Below are 18,709 nucleotides of genomic sequence, written 5' to 3' on the forward strand. Positions count from 1 at the left end.
AATTACCCCTCTCTAATCATTTCTTCTTCCTACCATTTCAGAGGAAAGCTTTATGGACTTCTGCTCCCAGCTGCATCTTTTTGATGGGTGTGGCCCATCAGTTCTCATCCTCCCAGTGATGGAGGCCACATCAGATGTCCTTCCCCTCAGGCATCAAGTTAGTTCTAGGGAAGTTGTGTCCAAGGAGGGCTATAGAGGGAATTTTTTTCCGATTTCCTGGTTGGAACTAACTGGAAAAGGTCAAAGCAGTACCATTAATCACCCTGTCATGTGATGGATGGTGATGTCCGCTTTCAGTGATTTTTGTTGCAACTCTCTCCTTATATCAAATCAAAAGTAGCCAAAACATAATGTCAGCCAGTAATTTATTGAGAGCTGCAAGATAATTCACTCTGTTAATAAAGCACAGTGTTTGATATGATGAGGATGAGGCCATAATAAACAAATGAAGTCTCCTGACAGTAAAATGGATGAGGTTGGTTTCACTGGATATCTATCAGCAGCTCTCTTTCTGAACGCCACTTCCTCTCATCACAGAGTTCCTTCCTCCTTCCCAGGAGTTTCCTTTCAGCTTCTGCCTGTTTGCTGCTGGAGCAAATCCTCCATTTCCAGCCTGCTGTTCTGATGTATCTCACTGCCTTTGACAGAGTGGGCGGTAGTACTTCTGTCAGTATGGAAAGGCTGTCAGGAGCCTTCCCAAGCTCTTAGGAAACACAGAAATTGCAGGCGCCTGTGTGCTGTTTCAGCATCTTCTTTTTCTCCTGTGGGATGGGGAAAACGGGCTGGTTATGACGTAGAGCTGCTGAGTGAAAGGAACAAGTGTGGGATCCCCCATTCGTTTCACAGCATATGACATTTAGCCAAGGAGGGGAGCATTACCCCCCTCTTCAGCTAAAGGAGTCTATTGTAGAAACAAACATTAAGGCTTTGAGAACGCCTACCCCCAGCTGCACTGGGATCTTGGTGACACCCTCTTAAAGCACTGCACTGGATTTAGGAAGAAATATCTGCTGTGGGGAGGTTTATCTGAGATGTAGCATTTCTTAGCGTGACTATAAAGAGGAACTTGTGTGGACCGGACGTCTCGAGCTCTCTCCCCACCATCCTGCGACTTGCTGAAGAGGCTCTGTGAAAATGATTCTTATCTGCAGTGTGGCAATTCTGTGTAGGTCTTTGTACAGCTCCACAACCCACTGGCTTGTAGATACTGTAGGAGTCCTTTCCATTGGGTAATATATCTGCTGTTCCTGAAAGAATGTCTTCCTTAATCCTACTTTGAATCATTTTCATTGTGTTAGAACCTGATAATACATTTTTTTAAAAATGTGGATTTTTAAGATTGGGGCAATACTTTTGAAAGACCATCCTTTAGCACTTCTCTTTCTTTCCAGTTTATATTTCATCCGAAAATTATCATTAATACTGGCGAGAGAATATGAGGAAGGAGGTCACTGACAAACAGATAATAGCAAAATTTGCTGCCTTACCTACCTTGAAGTACATCTTGAAGCTACACTAAAATATAATACAATAAATTTGTTTAGTAACCGAAACCAGGATTCTCCCCATCAAATTTCTCTGGCAAAAGAACAGAAATAGTTGCAAGCTTCTCTGCCAAAATGGTAATTACACCCTAGGGAATCATCCAGTTATGCAGAAACACGGGCCTGTTTATGTCCTCTACATAATGCATATAACATAACTAAGGTACCTTTTCTGTTTCTTACAGAATAGATCTGTATATCTGAGTTAATATCATGGAAGCTGCCCTTCAAGAAGCTGCGGGAAAAAAAAAAGAAACAAATGAATGCTCATTACAGGAATGCAGAGAAGTCACCATGGATTTCAAATTACAAAAATTTGCATGCCTTCTCTGTATAGCAGCCACATACATATTTCTGTCTTTTACCAACTGTCAGACTCGTAAGGGATTGCTGTGTAAGTCCAACTTGGGCTCACTACCAGCTCAGAAACAGGCAGAATGGATGATGAGGTGAAGAGATGCTCCTCTTTCACTTCTTGTTAAAGGTAATTTGAGGGAATGGGAGTTTCTGTGTGGGAGAATATGTGATGAAAGAACAATCTAAAAATATTTCTTTTTGCTTCCATAGCAACTCCCATGCTGGCATGTCTTTGAATTTGTTAATTCATTCTTTCAGCTCTCTTTGTGGGCTTTGTCCGGTTTGCGGAGCTGCAAAATGATCTCTCCGCCTGTGTTTGCAGATGTGTGCCTGCAGCCTGTTCTGGCAGCAGGGTACATCCTACACCTCCAGGGAGACCTCCCTGCAGCCTGCCAGTACTTCAAGGGGTGTTATGACAAAGCAGGAGAGCGACTTCTTACATGGATAGATAGTGACAGGACTAGGTGCAAAGGCTTTAAACTAAAATGGGAGAGAATTAGTTAGATGTTAAGATTTTTTAATTTTTTTTTTAACTCAGAAGGCAGTGAGACACTAGAACAGATTGCCCAGAGAAGCTGGAGATGCCCCATCCCTGGCAGTGTTCAAGGCCAGGTTGGATGGGGCCCTGAGTAACCTGGTCTCGTGAAAGGCATCCCTGTCCAGAGCTAGGCAATCTTTAAGGCTAGTTCCAGCCCAAACCATTCCATGGTTCTGTGACTCTCTGCTAGAAACAGCACTTGACAGGGGAAGGGGTAATAGCCCTTATCAAACACAAGAGTCAAAGGACAGAAATTGTCCTCTGTAAACTGCCCTCTTCTTTGCATTCTGACTCATGCTCTGGCTGACCCAAAATCATCAGAAGGAAGGCCCTGACAGTTCTCATCTCATGGTACACTGTAGTAAAAGCTGTCTTGCTCACATTTTATCTCTATCTCTTCTGTGATATAAAGGTGCAATTCTGAAATTTATGCTTGCTAATGCTTCTGCCTTGTGTCTGATGGAAGCAAGGATATAGTACATTTCCTTCTTTCTAAGTTATAAGCAGACACTTGAGTGAAAAGTGATGTAGCAGGAAAGGTTTTATTGCTTTCCATAACTTTGTTTTTCATATTTCCAGAGTAATTTTATTATTTTAGAGGAAGTGTGGGTGTTCCTGGAATTTCATTGAGGGTCAATAACAATTTCATCCTTACAAGGAGACTTGTAAAACCTCAGTGTTGGCAGATGAAGCAATGATGGGTGAGCAATTGGTCTTGTTAGCACATATTGTGCTTCTCTGGGATATGGAGGGTTCAAACAGCCACAGCATGTCCACCTTTCCAAAGGCCTTGGTTAGCAAATGCCTTAGGCTTGATTTGGATTTGTGTGAGGAGCAGTTATCCTGCACAGTGATAACTCCAAGGTGAAACCAACCTTTTGGCAGTTCTGGTGATGGGACGGTTCTGCCAGTGAAAGGTCCACAGTAGTCCATGTGAGTAACTCTGGGATGAGGGTCTCATTAAACTGGGGGGGCCATGACCCAGTCAGGCCCTGGAAGCAGGAAGAATCTTTCTGTCTTTCTTGAAGCCCAGAAGCAACACTCTTTTAATCTCAAACTTCTGACATCAAAGCTCTGAACATTTCTTTCAGAGAATTGTCCAAAATCTTTTAGTTCCACAGTTCAACAACTTCTCTCAGACCCCAGAATTTATATCCTCCTTTATCAAAGGAACAGAGATTTAGCTGATGTGGCCAAAGGGCTGTCCTTTCTGTTCCACTTTTAACCTTTTGTCACCTCTAGGTTAGATGATAAAATTTATTTTGATCCTCTTATTCTTTTGACCTCAGTTTTCAACCAAAAAACCCATTAAAATAAAAACCCAATGTAGATATCTAAGTCAACACTTATCTAAGTCAACACTTTCAAAGTCTGATGTCGTAAAACAAAGTAACAACAAAGCTCTCAGGAAGATGCCCTTTTAACAAATTCAAAACAGTTGCTCTGCCATCTAGTGTCATTGAATAATGTCTGCTAAGCCCCAGCTTTCACTCTAATTGCTGAAACCCCTCTACCATGTACTTTTCCTTCCAGTAGGCTTTTCAGGTCAGGAACACACCTCTATCAGTGGGTGACCGAGAGAGGGATGAAAATCATGAGCAGCGTCCATTCAGAAGCTCTCTGTTGGCATTAAGGTGAATATAATTTGTCTCTCACATAAAAGGACTGCTCCTTACCTCAAAGGGTAAGCTACAAAGCTAGGCACATCTGAAGAGCTGCTGACCTTCTCCCAGCGATTTGTTAGCTCTGTTTAGAATGTTATCCACATTCTTTATTTTAGGCAGGAAAACAACAAGCCTATGAGGAGAATGCAATCTTTTCAAGTCTACCAGATGTTCATTTTGCCCCAGGTATTTTCTGCTTCATAGTATGAGGTCATCTCCAGAAGTGAAAAATTGCCTGAATTAGACCATAGAAGTCTGAATGTTAGGGGTCTTCACTGGATGAAAATGAATTTAGTTTCTTGCTTTGGGTTTTTTTCTTTGGGATTTTTATTTCTTTGACATTTCATTGTCTCTTTCTATCAATGATATCTCCCCCAAATTAACTTATATTTATTAAGATCAGACAAATGGATTTTTTTAAAACAAGTTCAAAAATGTAAGTGATAAATATTTTTGTCTAGTTTAATGCTGTAGGTATATACTTTGAATAGTTTAGAAATATATATTTTTTTCCCCAGGGTCAAATATTGTTCTTGTCTGGAGAATCAGATACATGGCAATTAGGAATTATTCACATATTCTCTTTGTTTCTTACCCAGACAAAATCTCCTTATTTAAATGTTGTCTTGATAAATCTTTAGAAATTGACTTAATTTGCCAGAATAACTCCAAATTAAGATCAGTGCTCGCTACTTCAATTGATAACAGATGTTTGGCTCCAGTGAAAGGAGTATGACTTTACACATCTTTTGAAATGTCACAGCTCTTTGTATTCACAACTAGAAGCCATGCCAGAGCAAACCAATGCTGTCAATAGCAGTGCTGAAAGAAAACACACAAAGCACAAGACAGTGCATTCCAGAAACAGTACAAGTGTGGTTTGGAAAAGCTCAATTCTGAAGCCACTAAAACCATGATATAAATCCTGCAGTACAGTTATGGTCTGATTAATTTAGGAACTGATGAGAAATACTGCCTTAAATCTTTCTTCCTCAAGCAATCCCATGAGATTGCCCCTTTGTGGGGACAGAAGTGTGATGAGGCAGATCTCAGCTAATTTTACTGAAGGGTTCTTTGAGTTTTTGAATTCCTAGCCCAAATAGATGTTCATCCTAAAATGAGGACTAAAAGGAAAATCCTTTAGGACTATAGGCACTGATTTTATTTTATCATAACATGTCTAAAAGAAACATTCTTACAGACTCCTGTTTTTCTCTCAGGGTCTCTAAATCCTCATTTGTTCCAAAAGCACCCTAGTCTGAAGTGCTTTGCAGAGGACTCTGGAGCCTCATGAGGTGGCTCTTTGAACATACAGAACCTCGTTGTGCTGTAGATGAATGAAGAGACCCAGGTTTTCCCTTTTTTGACCAAAGCTGACCAAAAGACAGCTAGGTTTTTCAGGTGTAAAATGACAGCCAGAGATCAGCAAGCTTAGTGCATGGGTGTTGTTTACTCTGCTGTGCTCCAGTTCTCAAAATAAATAAATAATCCCCCTCACAAAAATTGAGTCACGTTTTGTTTTTATCACAATAGTCCCAGCTGTTTCAAATAGCTGGCTCTAATAATCTGTGCTTTAGAACTGATTAGCATCTTATATCCCTTCATTTTTAAAATGGAATTTTAATCAGATTGTAATTCCTTGAAACCTCCACGTCAGTGAGTACTTCCCTAACCATTAATCAATTGAATTTTGCCCTCAATTAAGCTGCTTAAATCTCCTTCATATTACTGATTGATAACTTTCATTGCCTCCAGCACGTCACTGACACACTGTTGGGGCTTTTTTTAACATCAGGGCCATGACACTATTATAAAACTGAGAAAAAGAACAGACATTTGCATTGCTGCTGTTGTGGCTTTTCAGCTTTCTCATTTTAAATCCCTGTTTTCTTCAGGGATTTGAAAGTGGGTCATAAATTCATTCCAAAGAGAAATCACTTTCATTGGTCTAATCATGCAAGTACTCAATGTCTCTTCTGGGAGGCCAGTTCTTAGTGTGGAAGTAGCTTAGCTCCTTCTGCTCAAACCCCCTGCATTATTTTTTTACTGCCTCTATGCTTTTTTTTTGTTGTTTTTGTTTGGCTGGTTGCTTCTTATGCTACTGTGCTGAAGCATAAGTAAATTTTTCATAGGGAAGTTGGTAAGTTGTGATTCTACAATAGAGAAGGAAAATAACTGAAGGAAAATGAAGCTCTTTGGCTTGAGCTGAAATGATTGCTATAATACATTGCAAACTAGTTTACTGGAAGTGAGGAGAAGCTAATACCTCAGATAATCAATTGCTTTAATGACTTTTCAGGACAACAACATGCAACCTAAGGGAACAGTTCTGCAATCCTTATTCAAACTAAGGAGATTTAAGTCTCTGGGACTCAGTCATGTATCAACTGGAAATAAATAAAGAAACAGAAAACATGCTTCTCAGAACAGAAGGTTTTTTGGGTTAACTAAGAATTCATGTTGGAGACAATTGCTCACTCATGTCCTTTCTTAGGTGCCACTTCCTATATATTTTCTTTCCCTGAAGCAAAATGGGAGCTTTGCATGTTAATTTACAGCAGCATGTCTTGTGTTTCAGTTTTAACCTGGTAGTATATTCCAGATTTGATACAGCCATGAGTTTAAGTAATTGTCTGGAAGGCAGAGTCAGGTACAGTAACACAGTCTGGAATTTAGCCACCAGAATACACCAGACAAAGTAAATCCTCAGAGCCACAAGGTAGCACAGAAATCACCTTGAAAGAATAAGCTGAGTTCTCATGTCTTGCTACCAATGTAAAACATAAAAAAAGCCCCAAAACCCAGACCACAAAAATCCAAGCATTTCTTTATGATTACTACTGCTAAACCTAATTAACTCTCTGCATGTGCCAGACAGAACAGACCTGATTAAAGTCTTCTGTTCTGGTGTTAAAAGATAATCCAAGGCCTTTAAGCTTTCATTCAGATGCCTATGATTTTGTAAGAACACCTGCTGTACACTATATGCTAATTAGAATTTTTGAATTAAAATGGGAGGCGGGAAGGCGGGAGGGAAGGCAGGAAGGAAGGCAGGAAGGAAGGCAGGAAGGAAGGAAGGAAGGAAGGAAGGAAGGAAGGAAGGAAGGAAGGAAGGAAGGAAGGAAGGAAGGAAGGAAGGAAGGAAGGAAGCAAGCAAGCAAGCAAGCAAGAAAGCAAGCAAGAAAGCAAGCAAGCAAACCATTGAAGTGATGTTCCTTACCTTGCTATGTGTCATTCAGGCTGCTGGAAGACTGATGATTGAGGCTAAAGGTGTAATTTGGCTCCAACTGGGAGCTGTTTTTGTTGCTGCAGTGGAGATCTTCCAAGCTGAGAGAAAAAAAAAAAAGTATGTCATTGGTTTTTTTTCTTGAGACATTGCACCAGAGTACCAGAGCACACTCAGAGCAACAGTCATGACCTTGGTGTATCACAGTCCATGATTTTGACAGGAGAATCAGTAGCACAAGATGTTGTGTAGTAGGAAGTGATTCTATGCTGAGTTAATCAAAATCTGCAATATGACACATAAGCTGGGTTTGATTATAGTTCATGTCTCAAAGACTTTATTGTTGGCAAGAAAAAGGGCAGCTTGCTTGTTTTTATTTTGAAGTAGTTCTATAATTTATGGTAAGTTCCCAGCTTAGTTATTAGAGAAAGACATGTAGTACTTTTTGGTATTGTCTTGTTTGCTAGAACTCATCGAGTCCCCAGTGTTTTTCTATAAAGGTTTACCTATTGCAATGCTTTAATAAGTGGCATGTGCCCTCATTTGTTTCAGGGAAGTCTTTTCTTCTGACACTAAAGTCTGCTGTGAACTCTGAGTGAGGAAGTGGAGAAACAGGGGTCCCATTTATAGCTTTCTAAGTCTACAGAAATAATCCCAGGGGAATTTTGAATGATAATTTTAACTACCTAACACTTCTCCTGGAAAACAATCTCCTGTCAAAGTCAGCTGTCCAATGGGACAGCTAGTTACCTGGTGCTTTGTTATACTTTTTAAAGATGCAACAAAACAACTGTGTGTATTTTTTATTGCCAAGAGTATTTTTTGAGCTATTAATTTGAGTTCTGACTTAGAAGTTTGCTGGGCCTATTCAGATGGCTATTTTTTCATAACAGAAAATACTTACAGATATGTGTGGGAGGTCCTACAGAAGTGCAACACGATTTTTCTTCAGACACCATTAATATCTCAGGTTGACACTGCATTAGAAAAATACAGAAACTGCTTTTCCTTGACATTTGGGTTATGCTGAAATGAATTTCAATGGCAACAAGAAATATTGGTGCAAACTGCACCCATTTGTAAAGGGAAATCCTGATGTACTAAATCTTGATGGTAACTCTGTAATCTTAAACTGAAAGAAGGCTTCAAAGGACTAAGTTTTATTCCTGCTCTTACATCAGGCAATCAGTAATGCGCAAGTATTTGCATATGTGAAAAACTGGCACAGTTGATATAGCGATAACAAAACAAGGTTATAGAATTTTCACTGTTGCCACCACTCAAAGTTCACTAAAATTTAAAAAAAAAGTATCTTTTTCAGTTTTTTTTTTACTTGCTTGATAGATTTTGATGTTTTGTCATTTGCATTTTCAGATTTTTCTTGCAGCAGCTGTGAAAGACATCAATATAAGAAGAGAAGTCTGTGATTTACAACTATAAAATTTTGTATAGCTGTTAGTCAAAGCAGGTCTTCATTTCCCTTCTGGAAACATAATTGTTACAACTGAATTCTTTCTTCAGAGATGAAAAAAACTGCAGAAAGATTTGTGGGATAACCTTTCTCTTAATCACTACTTTTACTTAGGTCTTTACCATTCTCTCTGTCCACTGCTTGCTCTGTGCATATTTGCCTTTATTTCTGCCCTTCTTTTTCTGTTTGTCATCCTTGGTCCTTACCATTTTCTCAGTATTTGCCTTTCTCATGCATGCTTTTTATGTACCTTTACTTTTCTTAAATCTTTCTGTGTACCTGCTGTATTCTCTGAAAGTGCAGGGTTATGTTCGGCAATCAGTAAATCAGGGATTGAGTGACGGATCACACTGAATTAATGCTGCATCTCCAGTATCCTCCCATCACCTTTCTCAGTCTGCTTCTTTCTGACACTCCGAGAATTTTTTGTACTACTATGCCAGGGTAAGAAAATAGCATAAGCTTGCTCTGAGATAGTTGCTCTCTCTTCTGTGGTCTAATTTGCTCCTTCTCAGCCTTGCATATTTCATCGCCTTGCCAGAAGCTGTAATATCCTCCCTGCCTTGTCTGCAAATGAGCCCATAGATTTTTGGTGAAGCCTTGTCCTTATACTCCACAGTGAGCCAAAGGGAATGTGCTGGTTGTGACTCTGCTCGAGGATGTTTGTATTGTGCTAATGCCACAGGACTGGCACAGACTATTACCTTAATATATGGTATGTGGCCACATATTTCTGCTGAGATTCAACATCTCAACCTCATTACTACAATTTTTCTTACCACTTTGTGGGGCTCAGAACCTCATGTGGGTATTATTTACAAAGATAAGATTTTTACCCTTGCTGTTATTGATTTTGTATGAGTTCTTCTAGGAATAAAACATGGCCATTTGGCTTATATTAGTAGGAAAGACGTGCTGCGCTGTCGTGCCTGAGAGGCTGTGGCATAGTAGTAAAATTTGCTGGACAGCCTTGTTGATTCCCATGGAAACATCAGTTCCCATTGATACATTGTTGACCAATATTGCCTCTATCACCTCCAGGAAATGGGTGGACAAGTAACTGAGCTGTCAGCTTGAATCAGAGAATGAAAATAGACATAACTGCACATCTTCACATCTTGTAAAGGTCAGTGGTGCCGTGTTCCCTCGAAAAGAGTAATTGCTTTTTTCCCCTGTTGCTAAAACTTCAAGTCTTAAAAAGGAACAACAAAATATTTATGACTCTGGAAATCTTTTCATAAAATGAGGATTATATTTAAAGGTTTTCCATGTAAAATTAGAAATATTTTAGAAAGGTAATGGATACATGGTGATGGAATAAAAATTGACGATCAGTGACTGAATGGCCTTAAATCAGTTTCCTGACTCTTTTCCTAGGGTTTCATAGGCTGCTGAATGCTCTAATCAGTTTGCAGTATCAAGTGCATCTTCAGTTCTCTCACTTCCAAGACAATCTTCCTGGCTCCTGGAAATCCTGGACAAATGGTCAATGTTTGCATGGGAAATCCAGGCTTCTGCTGTTTTGTCAGGTAGTAAAGGACTGTACAGTCCACACTCATGATTTCCCTGTACAACACAAAGAATACAAAGGATCCTTTGGACAGGACTAAAGATTTTTTTTATTCTAACCTACAGTCCAGTGAACACTGAATTTTATTGGAGAAGCTGAAGGCATTAGCTGATATCTATCTACATATGGGCTACCAGGAATGAATAGGCAAGCAAGAGAGTGGGAAATGCCATACCCAGCACAGCAGGAAAAAAAAGACCAGAAGTGTGAGTGGGGGCTGTCTATTCTACAAGGCAGGAAACATTGAAACTCCCTAAAATTAGAAAGTCCAGCAAAGAAGGTAAATAACTAAGAAAAGTTACTGGTAAAATATTTCACTTAGCATAACAAAAAATCTTAAAGCATATATTATTTCAAAATCTGTCCACTTTGAATCCTGATAAACTCCATTTTATACTTAGAATGTGTTAGCAATCAGAAAGGAAGTAGCTTCTGGGAATGGCACAGTTTTATTTGTATTTACAAGTGCATGCACACAAACATCCTCACCCATTTATTTCTGTACACACCAGACCATAACATATGTATATTTATATTACTGCACTCTCAAGGATGTAATTCTGGAGTGCTTGGCTGAGCACCATGGTCCTGACCTGTCAGCAAAGAAGGTTTAAAGCAGGCCTGGGGTTTGGAGAGTTTCCATCTGCAGACTGCCTTGCATGGATGCTATGCACAGGAGACCTGTGGTAAGGCTGAAGAGGTAGGCAATTTTAGGGCTGGGGCAATGATTTTTAAAGCCATCCACTTTGTCAAACCCAATATTTTAAGACTATTCCTCCAAATGCTTTGTTTCCTCCAAAATGTCACCAAGGAAATTTTCCCTCTAATGAGGCTGACAGTCGTAGCAAGTCTCACTGCTCACAGAAGGGACTGGGTGATTCAGACAGGCAGTGATGATCAATGAGGAATGCTGCATATAACATGTCACAAATGGAACAAAAAGGTTAGGGACATCTGAATGAGGGAGTTGAGCTGTCACTATCAGCCTTGTCTCCCGGTTTCATTCTGAAAATTGCAGGGAAGTTGTGCCCTTCCTCTCTCGAGATTTGCATAGGACATTTGCTGCATCAAGGATTCCTTCTGACATTTCTAGTGGAAGCAGCTAGAAGAGGGAAGTCAGATAGCAGAGTGTCTCTGTGTGCTGCGCTGTTGCCAAGCAGATTATGTTCTGTAATCTGTAAGCACTGAACTGTGTTTGAATTACGAGGAACCTCTCCCTTGCTTTGTTTTAACCCCCTGGGAGAGACGATATTTCCGGCCTGCTAATGTCACAGCGTGACCTGTTAATAACCTGCGAGAGCCTTCCTCCACTCCGCTGCCTCCAGCTCCCCCAGGACCTGGCAGCTGCCATCACATGGATCGAATGCCTGCCTTCTATGCGCTTCATTGAGAAAAATTCAAGCATGTGGCCTGAGGTTCCCCTGATGACTGCCTGGGATGATGATTTCTACCATCTGTTCTGGCTGCCTGTGGCTCCCGGAAACACCGAGGTGTATGTTGCTTCTGGCCATACGTGGGATTCCTAATGAAACCTCAGCTGCTGTCCAACTGTCTGTGAATATCAGATGGGTTTGAATTATCTTCCGCCAAGAGAGGAGGGAGAATCACTTTGTTTAACTCTTTAATCTGAACCACTAGACAGCACATGCATAATCACAGGGTACAAAGCCGCTGAATTATTAGCATCTGCATCACGGTGGCAGCTGTAGCATTTGCACGTGTGCTGGGTCTGTCTGATTCAAGATGCCTGGGCTGGTTGTTTCCAGGCTAAATATAAAGCCTCGAGTGAAATTCATCTTACTGTAGCTCACTTGGAAGCCTTGTAATTATACCAGAAACTTATTTGATCCCTTCACTTCTGATTTGTGTTAAAGGCACATTTCAGGCATATAAATTGTACATCAGTATATGAAAAAGGTTGCTTATCAAATGTTTTAAATGCAGCTGAGGAATTACAGCATTTCCAAAGTTATTTATTGAGATAGAGGAAGTCAGGGAAAATTTATATTAATTTTGATATATGAAAGAGACTTTTGTGCAGAAAAAAGTTGATAATGAATAAATACACATCACTTCTCTTTCAGGATTTGATATCCTATTTGTTATTTTTCTTGTAATCTATGATTTAGAGACCTTTCCTCAATATTTGCTGAATATCAGATTTTACTGGATGTTGAGGGTCACTATATCACCCAGAAGACCTGACCTGGGGTGACGTTATGATGCTTGTATCATCTGTTCTTTTTAAGCTGGATGTTAAATTCTGCATCTTTAAGACTCGGAGATCTTTAAGATTCTTCATCTTTAAGGTTCTGAGAGCGAAGGGGGGAAGAAGAAGCCGCAGTTTGTTTTCAGAAGCAGCACTCACTGCCCTGCACACTTCTCCAGCCTGTGCTGTCTGCAGCACGGACAGACAGCAGGACAGAGCTCTCCTCTACTTTTAGTTAGTTTTTAGCAGAGAAGTTCCCTGGACTGTGTGTTTTTTCCTTTTTCTTGGGTCTGTTCAAACCTACTCTGGACTGAAAACCCAAGCAAACCCCGGGAGCTCATGCCTGTGGCCCACCAGGGCCTGGGCCTCGGCACTTACCAGCACTGGAGGGACTGATAAGAACATGAACAAAACAAGTTTCAAACACCCCATGAAAAGGACTTTCCTGGATTTGTCATCTCTTCGAACAGTGGGAGGATTTATTGTTTAATATTATTCATTTTTTACGCTTGTAGATACTTTGCTTGTTAAATAAACAGGTTTTTTTACTTTTCTCCAAGGAAATATTTTCCCAAACCTGTTGGGGGAGAGGCTGCTCAAATTTGCTTGCTGGAGGGACTCCATTCAGTGGTTCTCTCCCAGATTTGTCCAAAGCCAGGACACTTGCCCAATTAATCCTCATTGAAATCTTGAAATCAAAGAACAGTCTAACAAGTACTCTGGAAAGCAGATATGATCAGAAAAAGTGTGAATGAAAAAGCCCAGAAAATTTGGGACTGGAGTGACCATAGCAAAATGGCCCCAGATGACATGAGGCACAGCGAAAAGGACCCAAACTTTCCAAAATTACTCCAATTTAAATACTAAAAGCAAAGAGGAAATGTAAATAATGAGATGGGAGAAAAATTTGAAGAAATTAGATGCTAAAAAAAGAAAGAAAAATTTCTGAAATGAGTTGGAAAAATGAAAGTGAATGGGATTTCAAGAAATGCAGGGAAATGGACTAAAGCTTGCCTGTGAGAAATGGAAGTGTAGAGGATTCTCAAAGCATGACTGAAAGCTCACATAGTCTTGTACATTTGCATGCAAACTCTGAGATAAGATTTGCTGACTTAGCTATGCCACGGAATAGAGAAGATGTTGTTGAGAGAGAGAGACTGAACTGGAAACAAGTTTCAAATGATGGCCTTGCAAACAGACCAGGTATTTTTGAGAATTAGAGCTGTGAAAGATGCATTGTAGCAAGACCACTTGGGGTAGAATTGTTGATAGATGGCGATTGTTCTTAGAAGTATTAGCAGCATTATGTGGTAAAAGCTGAAAAACATTTACAAGGTATTGTAACAAGGAAATAAATTGTCTTCTGATGTGATGGCGTTTAATGCAGCATCTTAAATTTCTCACTGATAATGGAATGAAATATTTTAAAGTGGCTCTGAGTTGCCTGATCTCTATAGATCTGATTTCTTCCAACAAATGCTGCTTCCATTTTGTGGAATGTGATTTCGGCTGATTTGTTGAGTGGTTAGAATGCTCTGAAGTACTTTTTGGGGACTGCTGCTGCAAGTGAGAATTACCCTAGGGGTTTAAAGTTCTCCTGTGAGGAAGGAGCAGTTGGGACCTCTGTATGTGCCGTGGGTTTGACTCGGATGGAGGCTGATATTATCACCTGCTGCATGACAACAGGCTTAGGGGAATGAGATTGGGCAGAAGATGTCCAAACAGCCCAGAGATGTTTATAAGACCCTTAAGACTCTGATAAGATCTAACTCTTGTACCCTACCCAAGCAAGAACTGAAGGACCTCTTCAGCCGGGTACAGAAAATCTTTGCTGACACAGACCTTGAGCCTGCCTTTACTATATCTGTTTGGGATGCTGTTGGACTTAAGCTCTACGACACAACCACCCATCAAGATTTAACAGCTGCTATGTTACTCCCTGGATGTCATGTGCTTATTGAAATTTTCACTAAGCAGTCTAGTTCGGCCGCATTTTCAGTAGTCCCTTCAGCCCTGCTGCTGCAAGTCCTGTCTGAGATGCTCCCCTCTTGGAGGGTGATTTATGAGACTATGGAAAAACAAGAACAGTCTCAAACTGTGGGTAATGATCTGTTATGACCAGCAGACCCACCAGAGGCGAAAGATACTAAACACTGAGATTTGTGGCAGCTTTTGCTGCTGGCTGTTAGCCAGGGACTGGGAGGATGAATACCCCTTTGACCCTGGACCTGAAGACCCTAAATAAGAAAGAGACCTTTACCCCCTGGTGTGGTGCCTGCCAGGAGTCTGGGCTGTGACTGCTGCTGCTGCAGGGGGTGCGGCTCCCCTCCTGGTGCCAGCCAGCACAGCATGATGAAGATGTTAGTAATGATAGCCTGTGTTGTTATCTCACATCTTTATAAAATTTTACAGCACAGAACCAGCAAATATTTTGTTTCCCATATTAGGGCACATTCTTCACTTCCAGGATTTTTGCAGAAGGAAATGAAAAAGCAGACAAACTGACGATGGCTGTTTCAAACACCTTGCCTAACATTTTCGAACAAGCAAAACTGAGTTGTGCCTTTTTCCATCAAAATGCACAAACACTTGTGTGAATGTTTCACATCTCTAAAGGTCAAGCAAAAACCATTATTGCAGCTTGTCCTGATTGTCAGCTTGTACAACCTCCTATTTCTACAGGAGCTGTCAACCCATGAGGGATGTAAAGCCTGCAACTATGGCAGACAGATATCACCAAATACCCATATTTTGAGAAATTAAAAAATATTCATGTGTCAGTAGATATTTTTTCAGGTGCAGTTTTTGCCTCTGTCCAAACAGGAGAAACAGCCAATCATGCTTGTCAACATTTTCTACAAGCTTTTGTTTCATTAGGTATGAAATAAAGAACAAGAAATAAAACCAGATTATGGCCCTGCATACACATCTCAAAAATTGGTCACATTTTTTATGAATTGGGGTGTTTGCCATGCTTTTGGAATTCCCTATTCTCCCACAAGCCAAGCAATTATTGAAAGGATGTATCACATTCTAAAGCACATCTTAGACCAACAAAAGGAGGAAACAACTCAAGCCATGCCTCAGATGAGGCTGAGTAAAGCTTTATATGTTTTTAATTCTTTAAATAGCTCATTTGCAGAACCCAATCCACCAATTTTTAGGCATTTTTTGACACACAGGCAAAACTGAAAGAGAATCCTCCAGTTTTAATTGGAAACTCTGAGACAGGACAAATGGAAGGTCCATTTAATTTAATAACCTGGGGCAAAGGGTTTGCTTGTGTTTCCACAGTTGCAGGACCAAAATGGATTCCAGCTAAGAACATGAAGCCGTATTATGCACAAGAGTGCACTGACAATTCCACAAGCAGGGAAATGAGCACTAAGACATGAAGCACAGAGAGACTACGGTTCATGCCTGACGTCCCCTGCCCAGCCTCCAAAGACTGCAGACCTTGGGTTTTATGTCAATGTTAAAACTGTAAAAATCGTTGATATCATAGAGCTCTTTTGGCAAAAGTGTGGCGCCCATCATGTTAAAAAGAATCCCAAGATATCCAGATTTGCAAAATTGAGTTTAAACAGGACAATTTAGCGTCTTATAGTTGGCCAGTCCCTGAACAAATTTGGGAAAACAAAAAAAGCTGAAAAGTACCAAAATATTTGCTTGGAAACTGAAATACATGGAAAAGCTGTTTGCTAAGAGCAGTTGAACAAAAACATGGAGTTAGATCAAATGATGTATTGGTGCTTGTTATTTTCCTTGCTTGCTTTTGCCTTGCAGAAAAAACTGAAAGATTTGGCAAATCAAATTAAAATAGATGATGGATCATGGTTAGATGATTTGTTTAAAGGATGGAATTTTACACCTTAGCTAAAGAAAGTTTGCAAAATAGGTTTATGTGTATTGATTGCTATAGTAGCAATATTAGTGACATGCCTTGTGTACTTTACTGCAGACAATTATGAATAAGACCATCAAAGAAGTTTTTACCATTTAAAAAAGAGGTGGAAATGTGAGAAATGGATTTACTATTCAAGAAAGAGAAAGATAAATGGAATTGTAGAGGATTCTCAAAGCATGACTGAAAGCTCACATAGTCTTGTACATTTGCATGCAAACTCTGAGATAAGATTTGCTGACTTAGCTATGCCATGGAATAGAGAAGATGTTGTTGAGAGAGAGAGACTGAACTGGAAACAAGTTTCAAATGATGGCCTTGCAAACAGACCAGGTATTTTTGAGAATTAGAGCTGTGAAAGATGCATTGTAGCAAGACCACGTGGGATAAAATAATAGGTGATTGTTAGAAGTATTAGCAGCATTGTGCGGCAGAAAATAATTGGCTGAAAAATATTTATAAGGTATTGTAACCAGGAAATAAGTTGGCTTTGGAAGTGATGGTGTTGAATGTAGCATCTTATATAACATATACTTCTGCCTTCATCTTTAAAGCAGATTTTCTTTTAACAATGAATGCAAGGCTAGTGGCCTTTACCAAACATGAGCAGGTTAAGAAGGACACGTAAATACAGGAGAGGAAATTTGCCTATAATATAAAGCTTCTCTGTCAGCATTTCTCTTTTTGTGTCTGGATAAAGGAAAATTTAGCTGTACTACCAGTGTCCAAAAGAAACCCCAAACCAAAACTCCACCAACAGAAAAAAAATAACCCCAAAACCAAACCCTTTACAAACCTCTTAGTTTTAAAAACACTTAACTTTCAGCCCAGAGCTTTTTAAGGGAAATCTGGTGTTTCTTTCTTCTCTCTGCATAGACCTCTGCATCACTGAAGAGAGATTTGACAGATGGAGACAGCTTGTAACAATGTACTTGAAGCTCTGAAAGACAAAAATGAGTAATCAAAACCATTCCAAAAAGGATTTTTTAATGAATCTGTCTAAAAATATATGTCACAGAGAATTTCTTTCACCCTTCTTCCACTCCTCTTTTTTTGTTTGAAGTAAGGTGGGTATTTATACTTTGCTGCATATCATTATATGTGATTTCCCTTTTCTGTTAGTCACATCATGTCTTGGCTTGCAATCACAAGTGATATAAGATATTGCAAAATGTCACTAATAAATATGTTAAGAGACAATGAACTAGAAATAAAGCATGGAGATCCCAATGTGAATCTAATCATCAAGTTCTTCTGCCATAGTCCACTCTTGCTGAAATTTAGATTATGATGAAACATTTGTAAGAATTATTCTGAAATGGTGAAATATAGTCTGCAATTTCTAGGTCTCAAATGATGACTGTATAGGCAAGAACATGAAAGCTTCCCTCCTTCTGTCACTTGAAGTATTTCCTTTAGGCTTAGAGGGCTATTAGAGGGATTCAAGTGTACATACCTGTGGGAACACTTGGCCCAAAGGGATTCTTTTTGGATTGCTATTGAGAGGTGACTGTTGCACTGAATTCTCAGTCATCTGTGCCACAAACCTTAACTGGATTAGAGGAAATGGTGGGGAGAACTGCAGAGATGATGGAGGAAGAAGAACAATTTTGTTATTAGCACAACAGAAGTCTGCCATTTCCATTACACCTATACATATTTCCTGCTCCAGGTTAAAAGCATACTGCCTGAAGTATAACACAGGTGCTGAGCACTGCTAGCTTGCAGTTCTGAAAGAGAAATCTATGGTTTCTCAGCACAGGCATCCATTTATGCATGCATGCAAGTAAGCATTTCTGGATGGCTAAAGCTTTAGTATACCTGATCAGAGTTTGTATGATTAGTGTCCTTAGTCATTGAGTGTTAACTGTCTATAAATGAAGGAAATTTCAGTGCTGAGGGGCTCTTTTTTCAAAAGCCCTAGAAGAATCTAGCCTTCCCATATAATTCAGACCATGAAGAGAATCCTAAACTTTCAGAGCCCTCCTAAGAAATCTTGTTATATAGAGGGGAGGATTAAATTTTCCATGGAGTAAATGAACAGAAGTACCTTCTCTAATAAAGGGAATATACCAGGCAATGATATTTCCTCTGGAATATTTGCAGGTGCTGTCATTTAAGATGCTCATAAGACTAACTGAAAGTCTAGAAATAAACAGGTAAGATTAATTCTATGCTAAAATAAGGTTTTAATGTGACTCCTCACCTCTAAAGGAATGGTGACAT

The 18,709-nt window shown here is 39.8% G+C and overlaps 1 long non-coding RNA gene across 1 annotated transcript in view; it reads right to left on the reverse strand.

Moving 5' to 3' along the window:
- Positions 1 to 582: 582 nt before the first annotated feature.
- The window catches only part of LOC131573027 (uncharacterized), a 98,381-nt gene continuing 80,254 nt past the window's right edge, over positions 583 to 18,709 (reverse strand). Inside the window, exons 3-5 of the long non-coding RNA XR_009276109.1 lie at positions 8,234 to 8,306; positions 7,324 to 7,430; positions 583 to 761 (exon numbers count right to left, since the gene is read on the reverse strand). This is a non-coding gene — a long non-coding RNA (uncharacterized LOC131573027). The remainder of the gene's footprint in view (positions 762 to 7,323; positions 7,431 to 8,233; positions 8,307 to 18,709) is intronic.

The sequence above is a fragment of the Poecile atricapillus genome, chromosome Z (genome assembly GCF_030490865.1).
Source record: "Poecile atricapillus isolate bPoeAtr1 chromosome Z, bPoeAtr1.hap1, whole genome shotgun sequence".
Classification (NCBI taxonomy): domain Eukaryota; kingdom Metazoa; phylum Chordata; class Aves; order Passeriformes; family Paridae; genus Poecile; species Poecile atricapillus.